Source organism: Ambystoma mexicanum, chromosome 8 (genome assembly GCF_040938575.1).
Source record: "Ambystoma mexicanum isolate Mex_15411 chromosome 8, UKY_AmexF1_1, whole genome shotgun sequence".
NCBI lineage: Eukaryota > Metazoa > Chordata > Amphibia > Caudata > Ambystomatidae > Ambystoma > Ambystoma mexicanum.
In genome coordinates, this window is record NC_090929.1 from 1,639,140,823 (window position 1) to 1,639,166,927 (window position 26,105).

At 43.1% G+C, this 26,105-nt stretch overlaps 1 protein-coding gene across 1 annotated transcript in view; it reads right to left on the reverse strand.

The window, feature by feature from the left end:
- The window catches only part of LOC138473269 (uncharacterized), a 1,193,211-nt gene that overhangs the window by 548,492 nt on the left and 618,614 nt on the right, over positions 1-26,105 (reverse strand). The window lies entirely within an intron of this gene.

Sequence of the window (26,105 nt, forward strand, 5' to 3'; positions counted from 1 at the left end):
TTTGTCAGGTGCAAAGGTTTCCTATGGGAACTGTGCCGGAGTCCTCTGCTTGCTGATGAGGTCTGTCACCCTATGTTCTTGGATGGTGGACCTGGAGGTGATACACAGGGGATCTTCAGGGGTACGGCACTTCAGCCCAAAAGGCATTGCAGAAGCCAGTAACATAGGCACTACATGTCCCACAATCCCTTTGGGCACAAGTGATAAGATACCGCTACTACCCTCTGACTATTCTCATCATCCAGGTGGCCATAGAGGACCAATTGAGGGCTAACAGGCTATCCTGGAGATAGGGTCTCTCCTCATCGACCATGAGGATAATTCCAGTCCCCGGCCCTTCCCCAGTAGAAGAACAAGTTGCTTACCTTATCTGGTAACGTTCTTTCGATGGGATGTTCCTCCGACGTATTCCACATCTATGACAGGTAATGTCCACAGCTGTGCTGCTTTGGAATTTTTTTTCGGCAGAGGGCATCCTGCGTCGATACGTTGTCCCTCAAGGGCCTCCGTCGAGGGTCGACGTCACCGGATGTTATATATAGGACACACAGCGCCTGTAGCCTTCCCAAAATGTGTGGCACCAATCTCCTGCCAGTATGACTGCAGAAAGCCTTGCGGAAACATAAGCAGCAATCGCATAAGAAATTCTTAGTAGCAGGGCAGGCTGGGAGGGTTCGATGTGGAATACGTCGGAGGAACATCCCATCGAAAGAACGTTACCAGATAAGGTAAGTTACTTGTTCTTCGAGGGGATCGTGTCCTCTGACGTATTCCACATCTATGACAGACTCCCAAAGCAGTACAAACATACGGAGGTGGGAAAAGAATTTACATTTATAATTTTAGAATGCCCAATTCAAATGGCTGAATAAAGGACTGCCTTACCAAAGGCCAAATCCTGCCCATGGATGGAGTACAAGGAATTGTCTCTCACAAAAGTATGGACAGAGGCCCATGTGGCTGCTTCGCAAATATTGCAAATCGGAACACCCCTCTGTAGAGCAGTGGAGGCAGCCACACCCCTAGTAGAATGAGCCCGCAAGCTTACTGGAGGGTCCTTTCCCGCCAAACGGTAACACTCAGAGATCGTCAAAATGATCCATTTAGACAAGGTCTGTTTGCAAACCGCCTACCCTAAGCGCCTTCCAGCATACCCAACAAAGAGCTGATTGTCCACTCTGACCCGGGACATCCGTGAGAGATAGAAACTCAAAGCTCTTCTAGGACCCAACCTATGGAGCCTCTCCTCTTCCTTACCAGGATGTGGAGGAGGATAAAACGCCGGAAGGATTACCTTCTGGCTTAAATGGAATTCCGACACAACCTACGGGAGGAAAAGAAGGCTGCACCCGCAGGACAACCCTGTCCTTAGGGAACACAGTAAAGGGTTGCTTAATGGAGAGTTCCTGCAACTCACTCACTCTGCATGCGGAAGTAACCACAACCAAAAATACAGTTTTAAAGGACAACAGTCGCAATGGACAAGAATGTAAGGGCTCAAACGGAGCTCCCATTAGGAACTTTAAAACCAAATTAAAATCCCATCCCGGCACCTGGAAAGGTGACGGTGGAAACACATTAGTTAGCCCTTTTAGAAACTGAGAAATCAAAGGGATCCTAAAATAAGAACATTCCTCAGACGATCGCTTAAATATGGACAGCGCCGCCAGGTAACCGTTAATGGTACCCACTTGCAGGCCCTTGTGGGCTAAAGAAAGCAAAAAAGACAAAACCAAAGGAATGGGACATTGGAAAGGATCCACATTCTGTACCCTGCACCAGTCGCAGAACTTACTCCAACGGCAACGGTACAGGGATTTCATTGCGGGCCTTCTGGCCGAAAGCAACACCTCCATCATGTCTTCGGGGAGGCCCCAATCCTTATACCTCAACCTTTCAGATACCAAGCATGAAGGCTAAGAGACTTGACCTCCGGATGGAGAACCCGACCCCCCTCCCGTGAGAGCAGATTGTCTAGGTAGGGAAGACGGCGTGGAGAGAAGATGGTCATGTCTAGAAGGTTTGGGTACTGCGCTCTCATGGCCCATGCAGGTGGAGCAGACCACCCCAAGTATTCAGTCACCCTCGACATGAGACGCCTATAAGAGGATTCGGCATGCGTCCCCGGCTGTGGAACCTCGGAGGAAGGCTCTCAGAAAATCTGTGAGGCCTGTTTTCGAGCCCTACTCTGTCCGTCCTCCCAGATTGGATTTGTTCCAACCTTACCTCCTAATGTTCCTGATGACCTTGTGTCTGGGCACAGTCAGTTGGAGGAACTCCGTCAGTCCTTGCATGACGCTAGTGGTCTTGATACCTCTCCGGAGGTGTAGTTTGGCAGGCCTGATTAAGCATCCACTATTCCTGTGGCTGGTCCTCTTTCTCCTCTTGATCAATTTTCCAGAGTTCTAGAATTGCCAGTATTTTCTCTAATTTCTTTCCTGTGTACGCAGCATGCACATGTGTGGTCAAGTGTTGTAATACTGCTTTTGATAATGATCCCCCTTGTGGCCATGGCATGAACATTTTATCAGCTGTGCCCTTTACCCATTCTGCACTGTACTGTTTGAGCATGGGCGCATGTTGTGGTAATGTTTTTATAAAAGGTGCCTAAGCAGTGTGTCCTCCATAGTGACAAGTCACAATTAACTGTTGATACTTATCAGATCGTTATCTTGTTATATTTAATAAATCTCTACTTATCTCAAAGCTTATTGCTCAAACTCTTAATCTCAAAAACCATAAATGGGAGCGAGCACCATCAATCGCTGCTGAAGCCACTTTTGTCTCAACAACCTATCTTTCTTCTGACTGGCGCCAATTGTTTACTACACTTAACTCAAACCAACTTCACTTCCACATTTTCACAATGTATCACTTTTCAGAACTTCATACATCAAATAACAATCACAATGATAAAACAATACACATTAACAGTCCCTTTACTTTTACTTTATTACATTTATATAGTGCTCCATAGACCCATAGGTGTGAGGGCGCTACAATACAAACAACATACCAAACATTAAAAAAAAAAAATCAACAGGTTATGCAATAACAAGAGATCAACAAGTGTATTGACCATACAGGATGCAGACCACCATTAATAGTAAAATATTGAGAGGAACATTATACCTAAGGAAACATTTGTATGGAAATACACCCAAATAAATCAGAGTAAATTACAAAATCAAATTACAATTCGATGACCCTCTGGGAAGATATTTGCATAATTTTAGAAAATCGGGTAAGGTGCTGGACCCGCAACCCACCAGAACACAGTCTTTATTTGGTTGCGAACACCAGTCCTTTGAGTCCACCCATCGGAGAACCTTCAGGTCGGAAAGTCTAACCACGCCCGGCCTAGTTCTCGGTCTTGTTCAGGCTCAACCCTTATTACACAAAGCTTCTCTGGGTTCCTGACCTTCCACCTTACGAATATTGGTGATGATAAAATTCCTTGAGTCCATAATCAAGTCATGTGTGCTCTGATCCACTATTTTAGACATACAAGACTTTCTATATCGAAAATTCTGTAAGGGACCCAGCTTAAATATATCGTTCGCAGAAGAATGTTGTGTAATCACTTTTCGATCAGGTTTTGAAGCATATAACAAGGGGGACAACGATGGTTCCTGTATAGGAAGCCTGGTAACAGTATTGGATGTTTCACCCCTTTCCTTATTAGCCATTGTTGGAATGATGGGCATTGGAGGCTCCTAACTGCATGGGTCAGTTTGTGAGGCTTGATGGACTAGCTAATTTTGTATGTTAGTTTGGCAAGCCATATCCAACTTAGTAACCTGCGGCCAGACAGTTGGATTATAAGACTTGTCTGTTTGTGAGAAGGAGTTAGCTCTGGGTGGACGAAAATCCGACACCCAGTTGCTCAGTGAGTCCACCAGCACGCCCAAATCAAAAGGACTAGTGCATAGTAATAGCTCTTTATCAATGGTAGCCATAAGGCGTGGCCATTGGGAAACAGCTAAAAGCTCAGGTTGGGAATCGATAGGCCTAAGCCCCACTTGCGACACTTCTACCGTACTTATGGGGAGGGCCACACTTATGCCTATATATTTCTCCCATCCTTCCATAGAAGGAAGAACAACAGGTGTAGGAGCTGGCTCCGTAGTGTCACTAAGAACCGTTCTTAATGTATTCCCATATGCTGTAGATGATGCAGAATCCAGAGTCAGTTGTAAATTATCAGATTCTTGCGAGGGGCCTTTACTGATAGATGTGGAGTTCTCTACTTTGTTCTTTTCCGGACCAAAAATGCTACCTTGCAATCTCTGTCTCCTTCGCGAACTGAGTACCAAAACCTTGCACACACGGTCTCTGGTCGACATAGGAGAAGAGGCCACCGAGCCCGCAGGGCATACTTCCTCATGTCTTGTCCTTGACTTGTCATGTGGCCCAGGAATAGAACATTTAAACTCCTGGTTTTTACTTAATGACCTATGGACACCACCCTTCTTGCTGGTGGCCATAGTATCACCAGAATCTTCACGTGAAAGGCAAGCACTGGGGCCAAAATAATCAGCAACTACACCTGTAAGCAGTGATCACCTTACCTTTTCCCTATAATCGTTTATAGTAAGAGGTATTCTTTCTTCGCCTCCAATTATATTACCCCGTACAGAGTTTAAGACGTCACCTTCCACGGTCCTGACCATGTGTATTCTCTCTTAATATTCCGACTGGAATTTAAGACGTCTTCTTCTATCTCACATGAAATAGGATTAACTAGGCATTCCTTTATCCACACAAAATTTCTTGTTACCCACTTATTTTCATAAAATATCACAATCCCGTCCCTTTATATTGCCATTCCCCTTAGTCTATTTACATCCATTTAATCGACTCGAGGCCTTCGGTATCGACTCCTCCTCCAATCCGACTACTTCACCTTCTGTCTACGGAGCACCCATGGAAACCGAGCAGGGATTTCTTCAAAGAGGGACCTGCCCACTGTCTCTGTACTTCTTGCAAGACCCAGGTGCAAGTAGATAGGTCATGAGGCTGCCCTACCACCCAATTGCCAAACATCTCGCATCGCCCAAGCCTTCTGTCATGAAATTCTCTTTGTACTTGGCCTTGCAGAGTATTCTCATCCTGGGAATGCAACGGGGGTGAGGGCAATCGCTATCGTGTCTGGAACTCCAAGTTCAAGCCCTATTTCCATCCTGGACTCACGTGACAAGAGCCAACGATTCTGTTCATTCTGAAAGCTTTTAAATGTTTTAAATGAATTAAGGCTTGGTATCTTCTGTGTTCTTTCTTGAACCTTAACGTGAGAGGATTCATCCTCTGCACACATGTTCCTCTCCAGCGTAGATAGCTGACCTCGACTTCTCAGTTCTTGACTTCAGGCCTGACAGCCTTCCAACGCAGCTCCAACAACCTGCTGTTCTACTGCGACACAGCCTTTCATTCTCTCTTCATGATTCTTTGGCTTATTATTTCATGATATCAATGTCCAGTCTCTGTACAATGGCGGCTTCCCCTGCATTCTATTCACTACTTTTAGTTAGCCAATACGATGACGTGATCTATCTTGCGTTTCAGCGTATGTACATTCTTCATACTTCTGATTTCGGCAGCACTTTTTACCGTGCAAGGTTCACTTGATTCTTTACTTCGTCATTTCCCCACTAGGATCCATACATCATTTTCATTCAGTATTTCAGGACGTTGTGCACACTTTAGTCCATTTTCTTAGCTCTTTCTCATATTCCTCCAGGGACTTCCTCCTGCAGGCTGTCATCAACTCGAGGGTACATTCGATATGGTTGGCTCATTGGATACCATCTTCCAAATACTCGCTGTGGTATTGGTACAATAGCTGGTGTTAGACAGGGCATGGTCTATTGTCTCCAATACAGGAGAAGTAGGGTGGTTGGATCTCCTGCGGATGTGTACATCTGCTCCTCTACATTTGCTATGGAGAAATGTTCCTATGCATTGTGGCTGTCATGAACTTTTGAAGGATCTTAATATCTCATACGTTCCTCTTTTAAACTGTTTATAAATCCTGCGAGTTATTTTGTAGCCAGCAACTTTGGAAAATATTGATGTAAAATGGATGATTTTCCATCGTTCTTTGTAATGCTTTTTTCAGGGAAAAAGTACAGCATTTAGGTCGGTGAGCAGAGCTCATTGATCCAAGCGCTTGTCTCAGACATGAAACCAGCCTGACCATCGCAAGTTCGAATCCCAGCAGGGCCTACTGTTCCCTTCCTCCTGCCGAAGTTGAAAAATGTTATTCCCTTTCATTGGTTAAGGACACTATTATTAAACTGCTCAGAAGCAGGACTAATCCGGCATGAAGCACTACCTAAAAACATAAGAATAATAATACAAATCCTACTGGCAGATGGCTGAGAGGTGGGGTCAGTTTCACTCACGTTAGCTGCTTACAGGGAGATCGTCTCATGCCACTGGCTATACCCTAACCTTAACGTATTTCACCGCACCGCAACCGCATGCAGATCCACAATCGAAACCCGTTCTCGGAATCAACCTTCCTAAATTACTGTCTATTCAGACTTGATTGTTTTTAAAGTTTATATACATTTCTTGTAAGTCATGAAATTAAACAAACCATTACTTGTTCCATAATGTGTTAAAACAATCTACAATTTCAAATGTCATCATCTATACTAAAGATGCAATTCATGATATAAATAATTATCAACAAAAACCTATCAACGTTCAAATACATAGTTTCTCAACAAGACAAAAGTAAACACCTGGCTATCAATTCTTCCTCCTTTTTATGATGTATTGCTTACCTGTTTCGAACAAATATTGTACTTCTTCAGGGGAGTTCTTCACTCTGAAATTGTATATTGTTTTAACACACTATGGAACAAGTAATGATGGTTTATTTGATTTGATGACTTAAAACAAAAATACACAAACTATAAAAACAATCAAATTCTGAATAGTCAGTAATTTAGGAAGGTTGATTCCGAGAATGTGTGCAATTGTGGAACCGCATCTGCTTGTGGTGCGGTTCGTTAAATTATTGTTATATAGGTTTGTAAAGCAAATAACCCTTTCCCATACACACCAATAATATTTGAATGATTTCATACAGTGACAACTGTGTGCTCCCCAATGTATATATACACCCTAACCGTACCAGTCTTTAAGCGGCAGCAGAATCTCAGAAAATATCTCTGTTCCCCCATAGGCCAAATCACCTAATAATCCACCTAAAGCCGGGTCCTACAAAATGTGGGAAATGGAAAAACATTTACTCAGAGTACCCATATCCTGTGGCGGTGTATGGCAGATAAGTCAGACAAAATTGTAAAGCGTAAATGTTAGAATAATACTTTTTTTTTAAAAAAAGATGACTTGAAAAGCACAATTCATTTAGTAAAACAATCAGATTATGTATACATCATTACTGTCAGATCTCGAAGGACTTAGCTGAGATGCAACAACTTCCTGGGAGTCATGAAGAGTTGTCAACTTCCCTTTGGGAAAGAGATCACTCCCAGAGTAAAATCTACGGGGATGGGAATCTTGCGCACAAATAAAAGCGGCTTATGACATGCACTTCTTGGCAGGGTACTCTGGGCATCTCAGGCAGGAGCTGTAGTGGGAACAATTAATGAAAGACCAGCAAGAATAGATTGGAATATAGAGATACCCCTGTGATCCCGCTTTAACAAGGGGCTTCCCTGAACACCCCTATCCGGGTGCTCAAACCACCCTGGTACCTCTGGCTAGCCTCTGTTCATCCACAGAGAACCAGACAAGGGATCAAATGTCTTGAGAGTTCCTCGAGAGACACAGAGAAAAAACAATATAGTGGTAAAGGAAGACCTCATACAGGACAACAAGGAACAAGGTAGGAAAATAACAAAGGCGTATTACCTAAGCTATGTGATGATCCGGCATGCATCGTAGTTCATGTTTGCAAGACGCAGTGGTTTATTTCTTCTTCCCTTTTAGCTTTGCGCACTTCGTGTCAATAACGTGCTGATGCCGCCTAGTGTGGTCAGTCCTCTTGGGAGGGGAACATGAACTTACATGGTGGCCATATTGGAAAGGGTTAGGATAATCTTAATCATGGATATTTACATAGGGAACCTCCCGACTGCTGCCAGACCATGGTGGGTCCAACATAGCTGCCATAGGGGACCCGGGAGAAGAGAGACCCGTCTATTCTGAATAGAACTCCTAACAATTACAGTCACACTATGATCAAAAAGAGAATGATCGTACAGTTATTTTCCCCATCCTATACAGAAGCCTACAAGTACCACCATGCAAAATGTGAGAATAACAAAATCTCCCTAGGTTTTACAACTGTACTCTCAAGACAAAGAAGCACAGTGAAAGAAAATGCATGATACCATAACCTGGTTGCAAACACTGTTTCACGGCATGCAGTTTATCTATCTCTCCTATTTCTAACCACCCTGCATTCACAACTCTTATGTGACATGCCACAGTTCATAGCCACTCCCCATTTCTCACTCACTGCTATGTCTGCAGCCAGCTTCCATTATTTGCTTGCCATTTTAAATGCTCTGCTGAAGCAAATGAAAGTGCCAGAAAATGTGACAACCCCAAGTGCAAACAACTCTGTTTCTTGTATGTATTTAAATGTGAAACAAAGCAGAGTTAATCTAAGCTCGAAAACGAGGGCCTGAGTACTGGGGAAAGCAGAGTCATGAAAGCCCCGGCATCCACGACAGCCGCTTGCTTCACCCGCACATCTCACACGTTATCACGGCAGTTGCAGCATTGTAGAGCAGCTCAGACATGGGCTTTTGGTTTCCCCTGAAACCAGGATTCCGGAAGACATTGGGCCTCATTACGAGTCCGGCGGTAGCCGTGCCGGAAAAACCGGCAGGCTGCCACTGGACCTGTAATACCATTCCGCCTCCGTGATTGCCGGTATCACCGGGGCATTACAACCCCGGTGACCTGGTAATTCTCGAGGCGGAATTCTGTTAATCCCCATTCCCATGGAGTCCCATGGAAAAATGAATTTCACGTGAAATATTGCAAAAATTGCACGCAACGACACTAGCACGGTATTTCAAAAGTAAAAGAATACCGAGAGGTCTCAGAGTTTACCTTAGACCTTCATTATGTAAGGAGAATCAGGCATTTGTGAAAAAGTGTGAACAGATCCTCAACAAATGCTCCCTGGATCTGATTTTACTGACAATAGAAGAATTATCAAAATCCCTGACCTCAATTAATCAAGAAATTACACCGCAACTCTCCAAGTTAAAAATTGGGGATGAACTCAAACTCATTCTTGATGACTCCAACCAGAAATTAGTCTTATAAGAGAGATATTGAACAACGAAAAATCAGATAATTTCGTAGCGACACCCTAGATTACGCGCAAGATATTGTATATTCTTGGCAAGAATACTACTACAACAACTTAAGACCTCCAAGAATTCCTGCAAGACCACCCAGACAACCTGGTACCAACAGCAATACAGACAGTTCTGACGTAGCAAGCGGTGAATGTGACAACACAAATACCACTGACATTGGGAATCAACCACCAGCAAGAGAGGGCGGGACACCAGTAAATCCCTCTACCTTCACAGCACCAACAGTGGAACCCCATCCTTTTTTAGAAGGAGGCGACAAACTCGCAGAGGGAAAAAGAAAGCCCAGACAAAAAAAGCAAATAAAGGATTCTATTATTTTCAACATTTCATCAAAACACTTGACTAAAGCACAGGAAGACACGTTAAATCTAGGGATCTCCTTCATTCGTACTAACCAAACTACTATTTTTGAGGAAGAAAACGTATCCGGAAAATGGAACTTAAAGTCTTCTTCGACTCCATACCAGAATCCACTGTGCAACGGAAAAAACATGAGTTCCTGGAAATTAAAAGTAAGAGCACATTTCATCCTCAAATCAATCATCCAGTCATCAATCTATTTAAGTTAAAAACCACCAAAGAATTAAGACGCCTGAAGTACAGTACTTAAAATAAGATTAACATTAGGAGACACCAATTAAAATTGATTAAAGAACTATCTGAGGACAATACGATTATACTTAAACCGGCAGACAAAGGCGGGGCTCTGGTAATGATGGACACTGACATGTACAATGAAGGATGCCTCAAATTGTTACGTGATGAAGGAACATACATGGTGCTAGATAAAGATCCGCCAATGGCCATCAAAGATGTCATAAAGAAAACCATTGACAAAGCTTTAGACTATGGTTGGATATCAGATCATACGAGCAAATTCCTTAACACAAAATTCCCTGTTATTCCAGTACTTTATGTGCTACCAAAGGTGCACAAGAACATGAACGACCCTCCATTCAGACCCCTTAGTGGCAGGCACTGAGAGCATATTTCTCCCGTTAGCTATTTACCTGGACAGAGCCTTGCAACCGTTGGCACAGAGGACCACCACATACCTGAAAGATACTTCACATATCTTGCGACTATCGAATGAAATGAAGAACGATGAACCAACACTCATACTATTCACGCTGGATGTCAATAGTTTACACACCTCCATCCCCCATACAGAAGGAATTGCAGCATTAGAATGGTTTTTGCTCCAACACAACGATATTTCTATACACAAAGAATTTACAATTGAGCTGATTAATATCATTCTGTACAATAATTATTTTCGATTCAACAGGAACATCTATGGACTCTTCCTTAGAACCAGCCTATGGGAATATCTTGATGTTTCATTTTGAAAAAACTCACATTTTGGACAAAGAACCATGGAAAACTAAACTGATTTTTTGGAAATGCTTCATTGACGATATTTTTGGTATCTGGCATGGCTCTCAAGAAGAATTACAAGAATATTTCAGTTATCTGAACAGCTGCCAAGAAAAAATACTGTTTACCTTAGAAATCGGCAATCCCAACATTCATTTTTTAGATGTTAACATCTCGAGAGTCGGTAACAACTTTACCACAGAAATGTACAGGAAACCTACATATGCTAATAGCACTTTACGAGCTTTCATCCATCTCACCTCAAACAGAACTTGCCCTATAGCCAATGCTTGCGGGCTAAAAGGATAATGGCTGATACTAACCAATTAGCCATCGAATTGGAGAACCTGAAAGGAAGATTCATGAAAAGAGGGTTCCCTGAACAGGCAATGAATACTGCCATATGGATGGAACCTCTTAAAAGGGAAGACCTTTTAAAAGAAAAACCTAAAAAGGACAATACAAGATTGATACATACTTTGAAATACACCAAAGTTTTCAAATCAAAAAAATAATTTAAAAAAACTGGGACCTAATTAAATCAGATCCCATTCTCAACAAATTGTTCCCTGAACCACCTATGTTAGCCTACAAAAGAGGTAGAAACCTTAGAGATTCACTGATCAAGGCAGAAAAAAACAACATCAAATATTTCTTTCCAAACAGAAACATGAAACGTTTGCATGATTGAATTGTCAGCATTGCTCCAACATCTTGAAAGGAGATCATATCTGCCACCCTAATAGTGGAAATACAAATCTACTTAAAGATCATGCAACCTGTGGGAGTAAAAATGTAATTTACGCTCTTAAATGCCCTTGCGGTGTATATTTTACTTCAGTAAAACCTCAAGGAAAATCAGAGAATGGCTTACGGAACATAAATCAAACATCAGAACAAGCAATGTCAAATCGCCCGTTTATAACCACTTTCATGAAAACAGATACATCTCCCAACTTCGATGGGCCATCTTAGAAGTGATCCATCTACTGCCTAGAGGTGGTGATCTTAATAAACGCCTCTCTCAGAAAGAATTAGACTGGATCCACAAATTCGAATAATTAGCCCCACTTGGACTCAATGAGGACCTTTATTTAGGTCCTTTTCTTTAAATTCACCTTGACTCAAAACAAGTTCCACTACATGAGTGAGGAATGCATTAGCAGATACATAAATCTGTGAGATGGGCAGCTATCTGTATGTGAATTATACATCCACACTTTTCTTTGGAAATAATATGCTATGGTGTATTGACGCAGACAATGTCAAAATATGAGAATGTGAACTCCTGAAGAGACAGGTCATGATGAATCTGGCAAATTGATGTAATACCTTTTGATTGGTTGATTGGCTTGACTATGGGCCTCATTACGATCCTGCTGGTAAAACCACCACCACCGTTCTTTCCAGATCGGCTGATTAGGAGTCCTGCAGGCCTGACCTGGTGGGTTTAACATCACCTGCCTGCAGGCGGACATGGAAACACAGGCTCCATCAGAGACAGAACCGGTATTTCCATGGTCCCCATCCCCATGGAGTCCTATAGGACTCCATCGGAATGGGGACTTACGAAATTCTGCCTCCAGAATTCCCGGGTCACCGGGGTCGTAATGCCCCGGTAATTCCTGGAATCATGGAGGCAGAATGGTAATACGAGTCTGGCGGTAACCTGGCAGTTTTTCCGGCTCGGTTACCGCCGGACTCGTAATGAGGCCCTATGTGTTCTATATGTCCAACACACAGATTGTGATATCTATTTTTGAGACAGGTTAAATTCACACCTAGCACTTGACTTATACTTTTGACATATACGAAAACAACTCATGAGTGGTACGCCTCTTCATAGGGGTTAGTACAGATAATTACTCACTTCTTGACATGAAGGTTCTAACTACTTAGTAGTCTGTTCATGTTCTATCATCATTCGGATACATGATTGGGTCTTCTTGCCCCACTTAACAATCCTTTCTTACATTACAACCTGCAACGCACTTGCGCACGATTATGTCACATTATTTACATTGTGACCACTTATTCTAAACAACTTGATAATTTAAATTCAGACGTTATTGTGATCCATTTTAATAGCCTTTAACATCCTTTCATTAGACTCATAGTGTAAACAAACTTGTGGGCTCTATTCGAGCTTCTCTCCAAGTCATAACGTCACTTAGCGCATGCGCGCGATTACGTCACATTATTTACATTAGGCCGTTGGAGTACGACTTGATAACCATGATTTTTAATTGCAGGCCACATTAGGGCTCTCTGTTAAGCCTTTTACATCCTGTCAATAGAGCCACAATGTGGATTAACTTGTGGTCTCTATTTACATTTATCCGTCAGAACGCGCGATTGCGCAATGACGTCATCAATGTAGGCCACTATATATGGCAATTTTTACATTTATACTCATCCAGAATCCTTCCTTGGATGGTATCCTGTGGTTGCTCCTGGTCTACCCCACGAGAAACTCTAGCTTAGTAAGTCTTCTTGGTTAAGTGTTTTTTTAACACTTCCTCATTTTAACTTGTTTTTCTGTCCTTCTAATTAGGATACTCTTTAGGTTTAGTTTTCTTCCAATATAAAGAATACCGCTGGACACCTTACTGGGCGGTTCTAATATATGTGAATCTGTATACATACATCTATCCCAGAGGGACCTAGGACTACTGTTAAAATGACCACCCTTTATATTTTTCAACTGACCACTCTTGGTAAGTTTCTCCAACTTACATTAGAACTTCTTGTTTTTTTGTATCAATTACCGATCTGATACAATACCTTCAATTCTCCATATTGGTGTTTTGAAGCACCATACAAGATCCGTACGGTTGGATCTGCAACTCGCATCCTTGTGGATATTACTTGAACAAGGCGACGTTTATTTAGCAGTTGCCCCGATTTTGGTAAGCCTCTAAGACTACCCTTATTAACACAGAATCTAGCCAACCTTATCTAGCCTTATCAAAAATTAAGGATCTCATGCGCTCTGATCAGAATATACTTTTCAATCCTGGTCTTTTTGGTACCCAATTCAGTTATTGCCATATTCCACCTTGGAGGACTTTGAACAAACACGTTTTTAACAACAGAGTCTCCTATAATATTAATGTTGCAATTCCAGTAAGGCACTGGTAAAAAGGCGTACATATGCTAATGTGTAAATATGATGTCTCAAACACTTATACTGTAAACAGCGTCTGAAATGCTTTATTATTGAATTGTTTTTTTTTTTACAATAGCTTGCATTAATGTTTATTATTTAATATTCTTTCTAGATATGGTTTGAAAGTTTACTCATATGCCCCTGAAGAAGAGAGTCTCTCGAAATGCGTTGGCCCACAAATAAATCATCTATGTTTTACAAGAATACTGATTGTCAGTCTATCTGATATGCATTTAATTATATCAAAAATTGCCTATTGATGTGAATACAATGACGGGACAATATATTGAAAAAAAAAAACACAAAATATTACCAAATTACCTGGACTCAAAATGTTTTGAGCCATTGATAGTGCGCAGGGGACTGGAGTTCCCACATTGGGAACTTAATTGTTCTCTGATCCATGGGGATGGGACCATGGAAACACTGCTTCCGTCTATGACAGAACAGTTGTTTCCATGTCCGCCTGCAGGCGGGTGGTGTTACTTCGGGATTGACCCCTCCCACCTGCAGGACTCGGAATCAGCCAGTCCGGAAACAACGGTGGCGGCAGATTTACTGCCACCGTTGTTTCCGGACTGGCTGACTTGTAATGCAGCCCATTGTATACAGCATTTGTTTTACATGCAAATCCGGCCAAATTCATGGACTGGTCCTACAAGGTCTTAAGAGGAACGTTTTATATACAGGTTGATAGTTCCAGGAGGTAAGCACTCAGCTCAGACATGGGGCAAGCCTCCACTTTAAAAGATCGAGTCTCTTTCCCCCAAATCTTGAAGTCGATGCATTGAGTACCATTACATCGCGTACGGTTTACTGCTATTATTATAGTCCTTTGAAGGGGGAGGTCTCCGGCGTGAAGCTCTACCTAAAAGCCGCATACTATTTTAAACGTGAAATATATTTAATTCCCTATTTCCCCAAAGTTACCACAAGTCTAATCCAAAGAACCTCAAACGTCAACATAACTGTCTAGTTTAATACGCATGAAAGTGTGCACATATATCCAAAAGAGTAACGACTCAAGCAGATAATTCCTCAGTTGACCAAAACATTCACCTACAAATGTGTGTTTTGCCTTCCGCCTTCCTCAAGTAGCGTACGATATCTCCCTCAGTCCCTGCTAAGCTCCCTCCTTACAGATATAGGCGTCTCTTGGTCACCTAGTGCGACGATGCACACTGCTTCCGGTGCATTCCTTGGAAACTAACATTCTTTAAGCGTTGGTATGACGACAAAATGTATTTCTGTCAAGACATATCTTTGCTTTGGACGGCGCAGGGGGGAGGCGGGGGCGAAAGACCCGGCTTCTCTCTCTCTGTACCGGCTTCTGTTGTCAGTGCATGTATTCCTCTTTGTGGCCAGCAGATGGCGGCGGAGGCCCACTTCTACTCTGAGCGCTCCACACTGGCCACGGTACCTTATTCTCCCCAATGCACACTCCGAGACGTTCCCTATGGCTAGACCCAAGAGTCCCACGGGCGCACAGTGTAATTTCACGAGACATTAAAGCCACACACTTGCATTTGCTGCGCATGGTACTGCACGATTGCCGGTGGGGGATGCATGCTGCATGTTTCCGGGACGTTACAAGGCAGCGGTGCAGCTGCATAAGAACTGCAACCACTAAACTCTGCTAGCAAGGAAAGTCCGATGGCTGCCTGGTAGATAGGAAGGTAAATGGATAGATAGATGGATAGATAGCTAAACGGATGGACATATAGAGCGAGATAGGAATACCAATTGATACACGAGGTGTAGGTTAGTAGACAGGTAGATGGATTTAGCTAGGTGTGGGGACATTTGGTATGTATGGCAATTTATAGAACACCTTCGCCAAAGCGCTGACCATACACAAGAACACGGTACACATCAAGCAAAGAAAACGGCAGTACAATGATTCAGGTCAATGTTTAGGAGTCAAGCAGGAAAGAAAATGTGCTTTGAGGTGGGCCCGGAAAATGTGATGGGCAGAAGAAGAGGGAGAGAATTCCAGTGAAAGGGCGCAAGTAGGGAGAAGGCGCGAAAGCGGGAGGAAGCACACGTAGGTGTAGGGAAAACAAGACAAAGGGTATTTAGAGAGTCAATGGGGCGAGCAGGGGAGTAGAAAGAGCCCGAGGATGAGAGATAAGATGGAGCCGCACCATGAAGATAGAAGCAGAAAGAAGTGAGGGGCTAATGGAGGCACGAGGCGGAAGAGAGAAAAGGAGACGAATAGAGGAGTTGTAGTAAATGGAGATGTAAATCGGGACACAAGGAGGCTAATCGGGACGGTCGAGCAGTAATCAAGTCTGTAGAACATTAGGGAAGAAATCAGGAGTTTAGAGGCGTGAAACGACAGAAAGAGAAGAGCGCAACAAAGCTGAAAGAGAAGAAAAGGGCGGTTGCTTGCAGTCACAGAAATGTGAGAGAAAAAGAGAGACGACACTTCACATTTCTGTGACTGCACGCAACTGCCCTTTTCTCCTCTTTAACCGTTGTTGAGCTCGTCCTTCTGTCCATGCCTAGATTATAGGCTGAAGAAGAGGCAGGAGGGGCAGAGGAGGGGGAGAAGATGGAGGGGGATAAAATAGCATCTCTGCTTTATTCTGGTTAAGATGGAGGAAATGGGAAGGCATCCAGGATTGTATAGCGGAAAGACATGCAGAGACTTGGGAGTGAAAGGAGTCAGTGAATTCAGAAAAGGGAAAGTAAATGTGAGAGTTCCCTGTGTAGAAATGACTGGATAGGTTAAAAGAAGAGACAATCGCACAGAAAGGAATAGTATAGAGGGGGGAAAAAAAGTAGTGGGCCAAGGACTGACCCTTGAGGCACACCGTAGAGAAGAGGACGGGGCGTAGAGAGACTGCCTGCCAAGGACACAGAACAGAAAGGACCCGTGAGATAAGATTCAAACCAGGAATGGACAGAGCCAGAGATGCCTAGCGAAGAAAGTAGGGTGGGGGCCCACACTGTGAAAGGCTGCAGATATGCCCAGGAGAACAAGGGTAGGAGAAAGTGTATTGTGGCATGCCGATAGAAGCGGGTTTGAAACGTGTAAGAAAGCAATTTCAGTGGGGTGGGCAGGGCGAACACCAGAGTGGCATGGAGGGAAAAGAGCGCAGGCGGTGTAAGTAGAAAGGTACCTGTGAGTAGACACTGTTCGCCCGAAGTTTAGATAAGTAAGGTAGGCGAGAGATAGGGTGCACATTAGAGGTAAGAGAGGCATCAAGAGTGGGTTTTTTCAGAGTGGTAATGATAGTGGCATGCTTAAAGTGTGGGGGGGTTGATAAGAGCAGTAAGATTGTGAAGACTGTGAGGGTAGAAAGAAGGAATACGTGCAGAGGGGAGAGGGATGCAAGGTGAGGCCACGGGGTGGGCACGAGCTACAAAGTGAGCCGAGAGGAGGAAAGACAGAAAGAGACGGGTGGCAGGGCGGGTAAAAAGGCGAGGGTAGCAACCTTACAGGTCAAGTAATCAGCAAGGTGGGCCTGCATGGCGAGAAAGCGAAAAGGGGAGTGTAGAAAAGTATTGTTCTATGCGTCAAGAAGAAAGGAGGTAGAAAGTTAGATAAACATTTAGAGGTAGGTACATGGGGATAGATAGATGACAGAGAAAGGTGGGGGGGTAGTAAGGTGAGAGAGAGGGGCGCAGAGAGACAGGCGCGGGGGACAGATTGCTAATGTACACACAGGATTGGGTTCAAAGCTCATATTTCACAGAAATACAGAATTGGTGTGACTACGCATTTCAACATTTGTTGTTTGTAAAATGCATATCGTGCAAGCAGATCGTCCTACACGCTACTAATAACCTATAAAAAAACACTCTGCCTTACTCGCCTCCTGGATTATGTTTCCGATACATGGGTACCTTTTTAGACCGTTTTTATCTGCGATGTTTCCATGCTTCTAATTGGGCAGGCAAAGGCATCGAAGGCCCACGGATGTCGAGTGATCTGCCGAGGATCAGCCAGTGTAGTGTGCTCAAGTAGGGAAGCAGAGATTTCAGCTCGGGCGCTAGGGGGCGAGATTCCTGCCCCAAAGACTTAGCAGAAGCCCCTATTGGACTCTAGCGGGATCACAAATGCTCCAGTGATAGGAAAGGCAACGTTCGCAAGTGTCCACACGAAGGAGACTACCCCGAGCGCTGCTCTCGCCGCGAGAATAGGGCGCGTTTACAAAACACCACCTAAAATACGCATTTTTGGATTTGCATTGGGACATGGCGTAACAAATCAACAAGGTAGCACGACTTAACATCCAGGACTATGCACCACAAACTGCACTGCCCTTTGCAAAATGAACCATCGTCGTGACATCGGCCAAGCTACTTGTGCTCGTTTTTACCAAGGACCAGCAGCAACGGTTGGACTGCGACCTTTCACCTTCCGCTCACACACAAAGCCCGCGGCAGCAGGCACTTAACCCACTGAGCCGCTTTCTTAGAAGGTGTCTGGCCAGGGACTGGGCGTTGTTTCCAAACAATGGCACATTGGCTCTGGGGTTTTACTTCTGACCGGAATGGCGCAGGCGGGTGGCAAAGGGCCTCGTTTCCGGACATAGGAGGGCCTGAGGGGAGGGCGGCTTAGCCAGACTGACCTGAGGGCGTCCTCGATAGGACCGCGCCCCTGAAAAGCTGGCAGTGATGGGGAGGGGGTCGGTAAGTCGCTTAACAGGAAACATGCGAGGAAATAGTCCAATGAAGGCAAACGACGCTCTGTTAAAAAGAAGCGTTTCCGGTGCATGGGCCTCGGGAGCCACTTCTAAACGGGGGAGGGGTTGGTTCCTGTGGCCATGCTTTCCATGGCCTCTTTGCTGACACTTGGTTTATTAACAGAGATCCGGAAATCCTTTTTCTAAGTGTTAACCAACACATGCATTCATTCCCCCTCTTAGAGGTTTCAGTCACTGATCTAAAGAGAGCCTCTTGAACTCCCCTGCCAGAGCTCACCCTTGGCGATAAAGAAGGCTAGAGACCAGCAATGAGGCCCACACGCCTGAGGGACTGATCCACGTCTGGGCGTGAAGGAGACTGCGGGGCACATGCTTCATACGGTAGGGCTGGCTCCACCTTTCAGCCTTTTCTTTAACTATCAGCCACCTACCGTCAGTTACAAAGACATCGAGCCTCATTACGAGTTTGGAGGCAGCCATGCCCTTAATAAGGGCATGGATACCCACAAACTCGGGTCCGTGTTCCCTGAATGGGGAAATACCGGGCCATTCCGACCTTGGAGGGCCTGGTATTTCCCCATTCACGGAACCCGGACCATCCCCATTCCCATTTGAGCCCGCATAGGGCTCAATGGGAATGGGGAGCATGCTAACAACGGGCCGTTGTTAGCATGCTGGTCCCTTCGCGGGACCCGCTAAGGACGTCTGGTAAAACCAGGTGTCCAGAGTGGGTCCCGGGAGGGGACCTCATAATGAGGCTGTAGGGGTTTAATGGCGTCGACAGCCTTACCGGCGCCGTTAACCCCTTACCGCCCACCTCGTAATGAGGCCCATTGCCAGTCAATGGAGGAGTTACCAGATCAAATACAGGATCAAGGCCGAAGGACAGATTCTTTATCATGGTCACAGACTCCTTTTGATTTACAACCCCCCTTTTATGTGCGCAGTAGGAGTATAGTATTCCTTTTAATACATGTCCATACACCACCATTTCCTTTAATACCTAGCCTCTTGCTTAATCAAACGTTAGAGATCTTCCAGTTGGTGGTTCATATAATCAACGCAGAATCTCTTTGGACAAAATAAACACACTTATTGGCAGTTTGCAGTGTTTAAGCGGATTGATCACTGTTTTGTAGTATAAGATAAAGGATGTCATGCAGACAGATTCTGGCTCAGCCGTGTGACACTCAGCCAGTGCACACAATAAACATACTTCCATAAACTGTTCTGCATCAATTCCTGGCTGCAAAGTGTCCCCGAAACATAGTGTAGAAGACAGGGGAGTTGCTAGGTCTGGAAAAGACCAGGGGCTATGCTGTTGTCGGATCTGTTGGGACTGGGGGCTAGCTCGTCTTTTGGCTGTAGCTCCTGAGATTCTATCCGGGGCTACAACCAAAAGATCAGGGGCTATAGCCCCCTTAGCCCCCCCCTAGCAACGCCCCTGGTAGAAGAAAGGACTCTCGAAAACTAGTAAATAAGTGCTGCAGACACAGATGCGATTCTGCTGGCAGGAGACATTGCAACACAACAGTAGTGATGTCATTTTCTTATTACAGGTCAGCAGTGATGTCACAACTAGCCTGCAATATATGGAATAATGAACCCACGACTTACATTATAAGGATGTGGCACGTCACTGGGGAGTTTAGTGACCAAATATAAGGTCAGTTAACTCCAAGGTGACTTGCAATATCCTTTCTATGTATGGTAGGGGCTATTTTATTCCTTATAATAGATGGCCACACAAGCTCATTCCCTTTAATAGCTTGTCTCTTGCATAATATAATGTAAGGGATTTTCCCCTTGCTGATCCACAGCTCAATACTTTGTTTTTACTTTTCTTTATTTGCAATTGGTTTAAAAAAACAACTTTACAATAAAACAAAAATAAATTTCACAGTAAAACAGTGAATTGAAAACTACTTTTAAATATAAAAAAACAAAAACACATTTCTTAACAGAGAAATAAATACAAAACACAATCTATTTACAATTCAATAAATAGTATCTTAAAATATACATTGTCCGAGCAAAGATACTTATATTAAGATAAGGAAAAATCAATCATTCAAAATATGTAAACAAAACAGAAATTGAGACGAAAATTATATAGACCCTTTAACTGCTGACCCACGAACCTTATGGTGCAGACCACAGATGTTGGTGAGGAACCGTGCCACTTCAATCTTTAAAGCCACTACTGAACCAAAGAGCATCTCCCACCAGAGTAAGTCGAGGTTAACTCTTTCTATGTCCCTTACAAATCTTTGGAAATACAAAACACGCTTCGGCTGAAAAGCCTCACAATGCAATAGGAGATGTTTCAATATTTCTTTGTCGCTCTTAAACGCAGAAAATCTGCATATAGGTACAGAATTTCCAAGTCCCCCACACATTTCTATTCTCTCTCCTGTCAATAGCACATTAAATCTGAACCTCATGTACTTATTGCGTGCAACCTTATACAATTCATGTGTACCAATAGTCTTATAGGATGAGATTAGGTGATGGAGTAATTTAGAACTCCCCACAGTTTGCATAGTTTCTGCCCAATCGGCGTATTGTACACATTTCTTAACACTTTTGGGATGATTAAGAAGGGAATCAATAGTTAGTCCCAACAAGGTCATTTCAGACAGACAGAAGTGCTCCATTTTCAATAACACCACAGATTTTGAACTTCCTTTTCTAAGATTCGCACCCAATAAGTCACAGAGGGTCAGACTACTGCTTGAGAGCAGCTTTCGGAACAGAGACAGACGGCGCCAAATAACAATTGCTGATAATGACTGCAGTCTTAATTCTATCTTATCGCAGACATAGGAACAGACTACGGCAGACAGTATAAGACACTTTTCCATATTTTTGACTCAATCTTTTTGAGTTCCCCATTACACCATTCAGGAAATAATTCAAGGCCATACACAATTTTAGGTACCACTTTTAGATTGTCGAACCGCAATATAGGCAATAGAGAGACTTTCCCATACTTTGTGTCAATGCATTGTTGGAATTAGACCTTGAAGCTTCTCATTTATTTATTTCATAATATACATTCAGCCTTTCGGCTTTGTATATACAACGAGAAAACAATGACATACATTTACACATTTATCCAATAGTTAAAATAACTTAAAAAACAATTCTTCATCAAAATATCACATCTTAAAATTCCTATCAAACAACATTCATTTATACACTGTCGGTAATACTGTTTCAAATTTTTACTGATAATGGGAAACCACAAATATCTTATTGTGTTTCGAAAGGGCTAACGTTTCATTGTTAATAAACCACAAATTCCTTATTGGGGGTTTTACGGCTGCTCAGTCTCATAATTATTGTCTTTTTCAAATTATTTTTGAGACCACTGAGTTTTAAATATTCAAGGAATTTTACTATTAAATGTTGAAGTCCCTGAGGAGTTAAATCAGGGAGTAAAAAGTCATCTGCATAAGCACACCACACCATTCGAGTACTTTCTACAAGTGGCAGGGCATACAAGGTGATATCCAAACACTCCCCTTTATCCGAGACATAATGATTAAAAAGTGTGGGAGCGAAAATACATCCCTGTCATAACCCATTGAAAATTGGTATTGGAGTAGACAATTGCCCCAGAATGTTTAGTTGAATAAGGATATGTGAGTCTTCATGGAGTGCGATAAGGACAGACAGAATAGCCCCTGTTTATCCTAGGTTGTTTAATTTCGCCCATAGCCGGGACCCGTCTACGAGGTCAAAGGCCATAGACAGGTACATGGCCGCCAAGTAAATTTGTGTGGCACCTTCCTTCCAAGCTTTCTCTTGTAAGAAAGGTCAACAGTCTGTCCACTTCCGTTCCCACTCCTCTTCGAAACCCATATTGTTGAGAAGACAGGATTGCATTATTATTTGACCTCTCTTCTATCTTCTTTAACAAAAGGCCCGTAAAACTGTTGGAGTCCACATCTAAGATTGCAATTGGACGATAATTCCACGGGTCTTTGCGGTCCCCTTGTTTGTAAATAGGAATTACATAAGAGTAGTGCCATGACCCTGGAATTATTTTGGTCAGTATTATGTCTTTCGAAGAGAATCGATAGGACCTTTGACCAGAGGAGAGGATTACCCTTAAGGAGAAAGTTTGAGAGGCGATTCGGGCCCACTCAGCTAGAAGAACTGGACATTTGAATTTGTAACAGTATGTCCTGAACCAGAAAAATTAAGTTCCAGGAGAGTAGTTTAATTGTTGTCCAATCAATTTGTTCTTGAGTAGATCACCCCAAAATTACCCTCCCAGACGCCCTCCAAGACACGTGCAACCTTTCCATACTATTCACTAGGAGCTAAAACTGTCGGGGCGTGTCGTCCCTTAATGCATTCAACATGTTTTCACTGTCCCTCTGTAACAAACATGCTCTGTAGCCGTAAGCCAATTTTTAATAGTATTGTTTGACCCTCCTCACCCCATCCCTCTGTGCTTCTTGGGTCAGATTTGAACTCCACAGACTCCTTACTTGTCGATTGTATCTATTTTTATTTTGTCTGACTAGAATATCATATCGGTGCTTATGCTTCCCGTTTCCTAGAATAATAGGAGTCTTGATGGTAGCGTCAATTATTTTTCCTATAACTAGAGAAACATTTTCATGGGTAAAAAGTTCTCTCTTGGTGTTAATATCGGTTCCTGTATAATATTCCAAAAATCTTGCATTAAATTTAGTTACATTGCTATTATGCCAATTTACTATCGATTTTTCGTAATTCGTAATTAGATTTGGTAGGTATTCTGGAGTGAAAGCAATACCATTATCAAAAGACCGCTCTAATTTTGACATACAATGGCCACTTAGAGATGAGTTAGTAATTTCAAAATGTTGAGACCTTTCCCATAAGAGGAGGGAAAGAAAAATAAAGTCTATCGAGGAAAACTGGCTGCCATTTGTCCAAGTGATGCAATCTTCAGGGACGTTGAGCAGTCCAAATGCTGAGTGGAGACCCCACCTGCCAAAAACGTATTCCAGAAATAACCCTGAAGTTATTTCTGCGTGGTCCCTGGAGGCCCACTTAAAATACTTTTCTTAGTTCCATCTATGCTCACAGAAAGATAACCCACGTCACATGTATTTTGGGTAGGGCTGCATAATTGTCGAGTTTAGGTCACATAACATAGTAATCTGTATTCCTGAATAAGTGATTACTTCTTCTCTTACAACATAATTGATCGCATCAGTTGTGGATTGTAGGTTCTGATGGGGAGGTAGATATTAATGATCAGAATTTTTATGCTTTCACTACAAGTCTGTATCTCAATGATTGCTGCTAAAACGTCATGAATTATGTGGATGTTTTTTATCATTATCATGCCTACCCCGGTTTTGATTGCAATCAGGAGCCTGCCACTAGGTCGCCCAACATGCAACCTCTTGGGTGGTTCACTGCTTACTTCGTAGCCGTCAAAAGCGAAGTTATTAACCATACATGTCTCCTGGAGACAAATAATTTGAAAATTGGTGAGGAACTCACACAATTTATCAGAACTACAGAGGGTGCCATGTCCTCTCGAATTCAATGAAATTAGGCAGATTGAGTTAGTTTTGCTAAAGTCCGGATTTTAAGCTTTTTAATTGAGATATGAGATACACCCTCTCCAACTCGACTCCTCAGATGGAGGATTCTGATTAGTGACTTTTGTGCAGAATTCCCTAATTTGTGGTCGAAATTGTGGTCTCTCGTCTAGTTGATGGCAATTTTGAGAATTGATGAAACCAGCACTGAATGACATAATGTCATATCCCAATTTGTTAAAACGAGCTTGTTCTTTAGTTATTGCTTCATAGACTATACAAGAATGGAACACAATCCGTACGTGGTCATATCTCTCCGGGTGTATGAAATCTACCAATTTGATATCCGCAGTAGACAGGGTTTTCAAGTAGGGAATTTCATTTAGTAATGAGAGAACTCTTAACCTATTCAAGGATTCAGGTCCCCCAAAACCAAACATGAAATAGATAAGTATACTGGGAACATCTGGAAAACATAAGGGTCTCCATTGTACCCTGTTTAAGTCACTCTCATGAACGGATTTGGGACCAAGCATCCCACCTTTCCTGCCCTGCAGTTCCCATTGTTCTTTCTGTTTGTACATCTTGCTCGGGTAATTGGATGAAGTTCCTTCAATAGTTACTGGAAGCAATATATTATCTCTATTCATTGCTACATTATTGGGATTTCCATTCGAAAGTTCTTGCCCGACGTCGCAGATATTGGGATTGGGTAGGTCTAGAGGCTTTCGGCCCTTCTTCATTGTCCCTCCCCCCTTATGCTGACATATGAGCGGGACCCTACTTCCCCAAGTGGTTTGAGTGGAATTCGTTGTGTGCTCAATGTTTGTTCTATGATGGCTTTAATCAGAAGCTGTAATCGAGGATTGGAGGGAGACGGGTCATTTTGCCACCCCTCCATTGACCCGATATTCTCATTCACCCACCCTTCACTTCTCATAGTCCTGGGCGATTTCGGATCCCTCTTATTCTCTGTGAATAATTGTTCATTCAGCGCCCTAAAACTGCGACATTCGTTGAAGTTTTTTGTTTGCCCTACTTCCTTGTCATTGTTATTAAGGATCATCTCCTTAACCAATACAGGGTCTTCAGTCACCTTATTAAATGTTGATACTCCATCTGACTGCCTACTCCACCCATTTGGCTGCCTGTGGTTAACTGCATCACCTCTTTGTTGTATAGGATTTTTTTTTCGTTAGTCACAAATACCGGCTTAGAGAGACCCTCTCCCATGGGCACTCTGTTTTCTTGTGTTTTACCCAAAGACCCATCTTCAGTGATTTCAATAATTTCAGCATTACACCCTGCAGGTGACCGGTGTCTGAACTTTTCCTTCTCCACAGGTTTAGAAAAAAAGTCCAGTATTCCCCTCCTTCCCCATCTTGTTTAGCCGTTTTCTTTTCCTGTTCTTTTCTAGGGCAATTAGTCCCATTTTTTCCTTTTCCTCTTTTTTCCCTTCTGCTTCATCTCATCCAAGATATTATTAGAGGCCAGAGCCCCCGTCTCTCGATTACACTCAGTCTTCTTCCATTGGGTCATCTAAGCTCTGTATGGAATCATTCAACAAAACGTCATCCCATACTAGATTCCTCCATGTATTTTTAGCCTGTGTATTAGTGCCCTTTTTCCACGAGGGTTTAGAGCTTTTACCTTTTCTTTTTTTACAGTACGCATCGGGAGAGAGAGGCTGTGACCCAGATCTGGTAGCAGGAGATGAGATCAAAATGCTGTCTCCAGTATCCCCTGAGAAAGAACAGGTAGTCTGTGTTTCTACATTTTGCAAATACAGTGAGACTATTAAGGGTATTATCCTTAAGAAGAACAAGTTACTTACCAACTGGTAACGTTCTTCCGATTGGATGTTCCTCCAACGTATTCCTCATCTTAGATGTATTCCATCCAGCTTTGCTGCTCTTCGGAATTTTTTTCGGCAGAGGGCACCGTGCGTCGATGTCGTTGAGTCGATGGTCCCTCAAAG